At 54.9% G+C, this 8,359-nt stretch overlaps 1 protein-coding gene across 3 annotated transcripts in view; it reads right to left on the reverse strand.

Moving 5' to 3' along the window:
• Positions 1-5,989, reverse strand: part of TMEM63C (transmembrane protein 63C) — a 35,313-nt gene extending 29,324 nt beyond the window's left edge. The window contains exon 1 of one of the 3 annotated variants that reach the window (XM_069783789.1): positions 5,742-5,989. The gene's annotated coding sequence lies outside the window, so the exon portion shown is untranslated. Of the gene's footprint in view, positions 1-5,360; positions 5,520-5,598; positions 5,719-5,741 lie in introns of those variants that run through there. The other 2 variants (XM_069783788.1, XM_069783790.1) reach the window with 2 other exon arrangements.
• Between the last annotated feature and the right edge of the window lie 2,370 nt (positions 5,990-8,359).

Genomic DNA, 8,359 nt, shown 5'->3' on the forward strand with positions numbered 1-8,359 from the left:
AGAAGGCTGGAGAACCTCCCCTATGAGGATAGGCTGAAAGGGTTAAGGTTGTTCAGCCTGGAGAAGAAAAGGCTCCAGGGACACCTTATAGCAGCCTTCCAGTACCTAAAGGGGGCCTACAGGAAAGCTGGAGAGGGACTTTTTACAAGGGCATGTTGTGATAGGAGAAGGGCTAATGGCTTTAAACTGAAAGAGGGTAGATTTAGATTAGATATAAGGAAGAAATTCTTTACTGTGGGGGTGGTGAGGCACTGGAATAGGTTGCCCCAAGAGGCTGTGGATGCCCCCTCCCTGGAAGTGTTCAAGGCCAGGCTGGATGGGGCTTGGAGCAACCTGGTCTAGTGGAAGGTGTCCCTGCCCATGGCAGGGGCGTTGGAACTAGATGATCTTTAAGGTCCCTTCCAGCCCACACCATTCTATGATTCTGTGATTCTATAACATAGTATTACAGTAATACAATATAGTATAGTAATATAGTATTGTTAAATTCATTACATATACAAATAATGCTTTCATAAACTTATTCTTTTTTCTTTTGTGGACTCATACATTTTAAGCAGTTTTACTTAACCAACTAGAAACCAGTTTTTAAATGCTTGCTTTCTGCATTTTGAATTGGATTTCATTTTCCATGGAAATACAGCTGGACCAAATTTATAATAAATAGTGAAGTGATATCTAATAAAGAAATGTGTCACTCATCATTTTCTAATGCAAGAAACATAGACATTAAGAATCTAAATAACGTTACACCGTAAACCCACTCACTTAAGCATGGTGCAGCCTCCTGCTCAGTCCTAAGCATCACAACATACTCATCACTGAGAATCAACTTGTCCTTAGGAAAAGAGCAAAAGTGTACAAACACCAAACAAGGCGCAGATCAAACTTACTCTGAGGTCTGCGAAGTTTGGTTCGGCTTTCTGCCATTTTTGCCATTATACTTCCCTTCCACATAGTTCTGCCATCCATGACCTCTCCCTGAGAAAAGCAGCCCAAAACCACAAGGAATGGTGCAAGCCCCCAGCCTGGAGCCTGCAAGCCCTGGGAGCCTCTTACTGGTGTAGAGACCTCCAGACCGCTGCTTGCAGGTTCAGGGGAGCTAGGCAAACCTCCAAACCTCTGGTCATTTCGCTAATGCTGCCATGGTGACCGAATTTGTCAGAAGATAGGACAAATAATCACAGAAGCGTTGAGGCTGAAGGGAGATCATCTAGTGCAGCCTTCCTTCTCAAAGCAGGGTCAGCTACAGGAGGTTGCTCAGGGCCATGTCCAGGCAGGTTTTGAATATCTCCAAGGATGGAGACCCTGCTCCAAGCCAGAGCCATGCCGAGAAGACCATCCCAACCTGCTGTTGCAACCAGGTCCTCCAGCCCGGTATGTCCCAAGTCCCAGGCTACTGGGGGCTGTCCCAGAGCCAGCTGGGATCCTAGCTGCTCTGGTGCCCTGTGGCCCATAGTCAGCCACTTCCAAGCCTCGCAAGTCACCCCTCAGCTTGCCCACCCTCACGCAACATCTCAGCACCTCAGCCTGTGCCACTTCCCTGGCGTGTCATCCTAGCGTGGGTCATCTTTCTGCATGGGTAGCGCAGCAAGGGGACTGCTCCAGCAGGGTGACCTTGGCCTGGCCAATGCAGGGTCCCCAGGCCTTGTCTCAGGGTACCATGGGCTCACATTGGGCCACAGCTGGGAGCTGCTCCGGAGCTATCCTTCCAAACCTGAGGTTTTCCCTAACTCCCCCATCTCTACCTTCTCTTCTTCTCCCCTAACCCATCCAACGCAGCACATCAAGGGGCTCATCATCTCAATCTCCATCAACTCCTGCCCCAGCTGCCTCCTACCACCAACTCCCAGCTAACAATAAAATGCTCCCCGGCGAAGCAGGGTCAGAGCCCCTTTCTCTCTCTGTTAGGAGCAACTCAAAATTACATGATGACATATTTTTCCACCTCTCACAACCTGCCTTTTAGCACTTGGGGGTGCAGTGGAGCTTGGCTCATTCAGATCCTGCCTTCCTCTCAGCTCATCCACAATCTGCAGATGACAAGACATCGGTACTCAGGATAGGGGAATTGGGTCACCCAAAGCTTTCACATACTCCCACTGAACAGGAGCACTGAGCCTCTCTGCTCTGGCACTCCATTTTAAACACATCTTTATTTGAAACCAAACTATGACAGCATAAAAGCCCCTCCTTGGTCAATATGGTACCCACAGCTTCTCATGGGGACTCTGCTAGGAACTGCACAACCGATCTCGGTGTTGAAATACTTCCATACTGTGGCATTCATGCTCCCCAGAGGCTGGGCAACATTACAGTAATTTCAATTAGGAGGGCAATTTCTCAGCCAAAGAGGTTTTCTCTGCAGCCCTTAGCATGGCTGCAGCTCTTATGCCAACACAGTCATCCATTAAGAGAGGGCTGTACTGGGGGACAGGCAAGGCAGGGCAGTGCTGGGGCTTAGGTAACCACCAAGATGAGTCATAAAAAGCAAACCTGGTGAGGAGGTGTGAGATCTAGCGATGGCTGAACCACCAGAGAGGTGAGGGTGACACAGGGACCAGGGCAGTGGGCTGGGAGAGGGGAGCCCATGCCCCTGTCTGGCTACTCCACCCCACCTCCCCCTGCCTCTGCAGAGAGGTCCTGCAGGACCCACCGTGCCCAGTCTCACACATTAACCAGCAACAATAGTGGCCTGGGCGATGGGAAGGGCTGTGCACATGTACCTGGCCGGGGCTGTCCCATTGTTGCTGTAATAGAGTGAGCAAACTGCTGCCATTGTCCCCACCTAATAACAAGGTGTGATCACAGCCTAATTACCAGTCCCAGCTACATTTGAAGCAATAACTTCAAGCCAGCTTTTAAAAGATGTTTAGGCATCTTTAAGTGCAGGTAGATGCCAAGTGGGACCCTCAAAAGCTCTAAGACCTCTAGTAGTTGAGGGATCCAATAGCTGGTTAAGGACTGAATGTCATTAAGCCATAGCTGAAGGAAATTGGGACTGGAGCTGCTTCTCCTGAAATCAGCTCAAAGCCAGCCTGGTTTTGCTCTGAGCGCAGTGCATCAGCAATGCAATGTTTTCTTCAAACTTAGGGCTAAATACACAAAACATATTTACAGCAATTAAAGTAGGCAAGAAGAGCTGTTTCACCAAACGCAGAACTGACAATGGTAGAAGGCTTTGTTGTTTATAAGACTCACGGAGGAGTCAGCATTTGCACAGCACACTGATGTTTCCCTAAGAGTTTAGGTGACTGATTAGTTTAATATCAATTGAATTCACTTGTGGGTGTTTGAAACATTTCTCCCTTTCCTTGCTGCTTTAGGAAAGCTCTCGCAGTCTGTTAAGACAGGAGTATTTCCTGCAAAGAATATTTTAAAGCAGTGACACTCCTCCTTTTACAACTCTGCAGATATAGGCTCTGAAGCTGTGCTGAAATCTGCCTTACTTTCCCTTGGGCCAGAAGTCTCTGCGTGGAAGGAGGACAGTATTTACCTGCAAGAGCCTACGCACACCCCTGACCAGCATGCCCAGCAAGCACTGCTATTTCTGTCCCCATTTGCAGGACCACCCTACGCCTACCATTGTAAGCAGCCACCAAACCAGGGATGAACTAGTTAACCTCAGGGTAAGCTTTGAAGAGAAGAGCAGCTACAGAGTGATTCAAGGGTTATCATGAAAAAAAATAAAAGAGCTGAAAGGCATTCAGATGGAGTGGCAGGAGACAGGATGCTGCCATGGGAAGAAGGCAAAGGTTTAAGTTTACAAGGAAGCCGGAAAAAGCCCGTATGTGCTATGGAGTCAGAGGCTGCAGGAGTGCCAGCAGCCTCCCTGCTTTTATTTATTACTTATTTGTTTGCCAATGGCTGTTTGCCAGGCTACTTAAGACAAATCCTTCCTGAAAGAGCTGCTTCTTCTTCCCTCTCCATCTGCTGCCTAGCCCTGACCACCACTTTGCAGGGTAGCAGGGAAGGCAGCGAGGCCAAGGTTCAGGTCTGGTCTCAGGGCCAGTCCTTCTGGCTTCTGCTTTTTCCACAATTTCTCCCCTCTCCCTTCTGAACAAATACTGCAGACCACTTCAAACGCACCTTTTATCCCAAATGGCACATTTCGCCCTCTCTCTGCTGCTCAGACAGGCAGCCTGACCTGTCACACTGCATTGCAAAACCCCAACATAGGGCAAGGTGCTTTCTCATACCTTGTTTGCCCACCCAGCTTTCCCCTCACCTCCTGCTCCCCCTGAACTCTCTGAAAGGGGAGAAGGCAGGCATGTACATCAGTCCTGGAGATGGTGGCTAAACAGTTAAGAGGAAAAAGATGTTCATGCAGAAATAACATCCGCCAGCCAGACAAAGGTCTCTCTCTCTTTCTGCTGGATAACACCCATTCTGTTCAGGAGGTTTCTGAATTGCAAACCCACCATGCAGCACTGCTGCTGCTAGAGAGGATGGGGAAGCAAGCGATGGAGAAGGCAGGGCCTTGATCCGTGGACAAATCTGGACAAAGTCATAAATTGGGGGAGAGCAGCTTGGCCCGAGCGTTAGATCATCCTGACCCGACAGCCCTTTCAGAGTCATCAGTCTCTCAGAGCTGGAGGGAGAAACGGGGAGAGCTCCCCCGCCTCCCCTGCTAGCACGAAGCGTTTCTAACACCGTCAGGTGTGCCTCCCAGAAGGAGGATTCTGTGGCCAGGATGACGTGGGGACCGAGCACAAGCCATGGCATGACACAGCGGTGGGATGACATTTTCTCTCGCATCAGAGGACAGAAGCGCAGGCCAGCACACAGCTACTGGGAAAGAACATCGAGGGGCTGGGGCTTGCTCCCTGCTTCTGCTGCTGACTTACTCGGGCACCTCGCTGGGCCTCAGCCACCCATCAGACGGGTGGAGACAAGCATTAGTTAAAGCCACTTTGGTACGTGGTCCAGAACGAGGCCAGGAAAAGAGCGTCTGAACAGAGCTAGGTACCCAGGAATCTCCCACAACAAACCAAACCCGTCCCTGCATCCCGGACCCGCAGAGTCGCCCTCCCGAGCTATATACGCCCGGGTGCTGCCCAAGGCGGTGCTGGTACACCCGCCCGGGGGGTCGCGCAAGTTGCCGTGAGCATCCCCCCGCGCCGTCCCAACGCCGGGCCCACCCGGGAGGCGCCGGCATTAGCCCCACGGGCGGCGCGGCTTCCTCCCCACCCCAATCACCCGCCACGGCGGGACGCCCCCCGCCCCGTCCTGCACCCCGGGAGCTCCCCCGGTCACCCCTCGCCTGAGCCCCCCCGCCCGCTGCCGCGGCAGGCGCCGGCCGAGCCCCGCAGCCCGGACCGCGGCTCCCGCCCCGCCGCCGCCTCCCGTGCCGGACTGACCTGCTGGCGGGGGGGTCCCGCTCCCGCTCCGCTCCGGGCCCCGCGTCCGCCGCCTCCCCTCCCCGCGACCCCCCCGCGCCGCCCGGCCGCGGGCTGCCCGGCCCCGGCAGGGGAAGGGGAAAGGGAAAGGGAAGGGGCCGGGGCCGGGGCCGGGGCCGGGGCCGCCGCCGCTCCGCCTCCCCGCCCGCCCCGCTGCGGCGGAGAGGCCGCGGTCCCCGGGCTGCTCCCCCCGCCTCACCGATGCTCGGGCGCCGAGGCCTGCGCCGCCGGCCGCGGGGCCGAAAAGCGGCCGGAGCTCCGGGCCCCGCGGGGGGAGCCGCCTCCCGGCCCGAAGCGGGGGCGGGCAGCACCACCCCACACCCCCCGCGCCGCGCTGCCTACCGTGCGCCCCGCGGCAGCCGTGAAGGGAGGCGGCGGGCGGGGGGGCAGCGGCCGGCGGCTCCGCGGCGGCCCCGGCTCTCGGCACGGGGAGCAGGCGGGGAGCTGCCGGCAGAGCGGCCGGGTGCGGGGTCTGCGCGTCTCCGGCTATTTCTGGGTCTGAGGCTGTGCCCGCCGCATCAGCCTCCCCGAGCAGCTGCTGCGGCGCTCGGGCTCCTCGGGGCGGCTGCCCGGGCGTGTGCCGCAGCGGCAGTGGGGAACGGGCCTCCGGGGCAGGCAGCCGGCGCGGTGGGGGCACACGGAGGGGTCAGCCCCCCAACGCGGCAGCAGGCGCAGGTGGATGGGTGCGTTTGCGACCTCAGCAGCAGGGGCGGGTGGATGGGTGCGTTTGAGACCTCAGCAGCAGGGGCGGGTGGATGGGTGCGTTTGCGACCTCAGCAGCAGGGGCGGGTGGATGGGTGCGTTTGAGACCTCAGCAGCAGGGGCGGGTGGATGGGTGCGTTTGAGACCTCAGCAGCAGGGGCGCTTGAGACCTCAGCAGCGTTTGCAAAACCTCTCCCGTCGATGCGGCGTCGCTCAGTGGCTTGGCAGAGGTGGCACCTAAGAAATTTCCAGGGGGTCTTGTTTCTGCAGAGCAGCCGTGCCTTCCTGCCATCAGGAGTGACCAGCAGGTGGGACAGGGACCTGAGCCGCCAAGGTGCAAAGGGGCTTTGAGAGCCTGGTTTTCCTTAAGCATCCCACCGTGATCCCCATCTGTCCAACCCATGAGGATGCAGGCAGCGCACACCGTGCTGGAGACACGGCCAGCAGCACACCCAGGGGTGCAGTACTGGGTGTCTCGCCCGGCCACCGCCACTCCCAACCGATGATCAGGGACACACCTGCAACCAGGGAACAGCCACCAGAATGTCACCGCAGGAGTCCCACTGACATCCCGAATGCTTCATTGCTACCGCCTCATATGGGGGGCCTGGGGGTCCCACATCTGTGGCTTCTCCAGATGCTGAGTAAACAGTGTTCTCATTTGGGCTCAATTTATCTCTTTTGGGCTGAAGAAGCACAATCCAGTGGCTGGCTAAGCCCCTGCCATTTAAAGGACCTTCCAGTCTGACAAGCACAGCTGTGAAAGTCACCAGGAGAAGCATCTGGGAAGCAAACCACGTAATGAGCTGCCAGCCAAGAACTTCACTTCATACTGAAAGTGGAAATAGGCTGGCACAGCTCACAGTCCATGAGGAACCAGGGGGTGAAAACCAGGTGTCTCCCATACTGTCTTTCCTTCTTTTTCAGGCTCCCCAAGGCTGAGGTAGCACTCAGCTGATTTCTGCTCTGCTGGAGCATGATGCAGAGCACAGGTGGGCTACAACACAATGCCTTTTGATAAAACTTTACTATAAATTAGACCTTTATCCCCCGCTGGTGACTTCTAGGAGCTACCATAGCCCAAACAACACATGCCTAAAACTTTAGGGAACAGCGGGACAAAAAAAGATTTCCAAATCTCTTTCACTGCCACTTCCTTCAGCCCCAGTAATATGTATGACGTGGAGAAGTCATGCAGCTTGGCCCCTCACTCCAGACAAGCCAGCGCCAGTCCCACACCATCACTGAGGCTTGGAGACCTTGACTGCTGCCTTGCAGCAGGTGACACTGCCTGCCTCAGGAGAGAGCGGAAAGGACTGTGCCAGCTTAGTACAACATATGCTCTGCAAACGCTGAGCAATGGGGGCTTGTGGGAGAAACAAATCTGTGAGGATTTTCTAAAATGCCTTGTGATTGTGATCTGCCACTGGGTCGCCAATATTCGATACCCTACTTGTCAGCAAGTGCAGACTCTGTTTTTCATAAGCCAAGGCTTCTCTGACCTCCTGAACTGGAAACCAATATGCTCCATCACTCAAACTGGCAAATGCTGCTGGGAAATCTTGACTTCTGAGCAGAGCTGGCAACCTTGCTCCTGGTGAGCTGCCCCAGTCCCAAAGGAGTAAACACCCACTCCTCCTCCTTGGTCCACCAAGACATCAGGGATCACACAAAGCTGGGCAAACCGATGTGCGTAAGCCATTCTCTGGAGATACTTGTTTCTTCTGACTCTGGCCCAGAGTGTGCCTAGCTGGAATAGACTAGACTAGACTAATAAACCAAAAGGGAAACACAGAGGAGTCCAAACAAGGAGAAAAAACTCCTTCATTTTCTGTTATGTATTGGGCCTCAGTGGCCATGACTTTGGCTCAAGAGCCTTACAGTTACGGTCTTACAAGGGCTCAGGCATCCCATGGTTTTTAAGTCCCTCCCCATGCCTGGGAAGCACAAGCAGCACGTGGCTCAGCCTTCAGCTCTGCATGCGGAGGAGCCCATTATCTCCTTCCAGTGCAGCTTATAACCCTGCAGCAGTGCAGGAGAGATGTGGAGCCGCAGCCAGAGGCAGCAGGAGGATGAGGCACAGGGAGCTGCTTCGCAGTTGGAGCTGTAGCACTGCATCCTGCTGGCTCTATGATGCTCCCAATTGTAATTCCTCTTTTCTGTCACTTACAGCTTTAATATTTAAGCTGAATTTCTCCAGGCAGGCTCAGGGACTCGAGCTCAGTTTGGCTAGACATATTTCAGGCAAGATGGTGCAA

This window comes from Haliaeetus albicilla, chromosome 5 (assembly GCF_947461875.1).
Source record: "Haliaeetus albicilla chromosome 5, bHalAlb1.1, whole genome shotgun sequence".
Lineage (NCBI taxonomy): Eukaryota > Metazoa > Chordata > Aves > Accipitriformes > Accipitridae > Haliaeetus > Haliaeetus albicilla.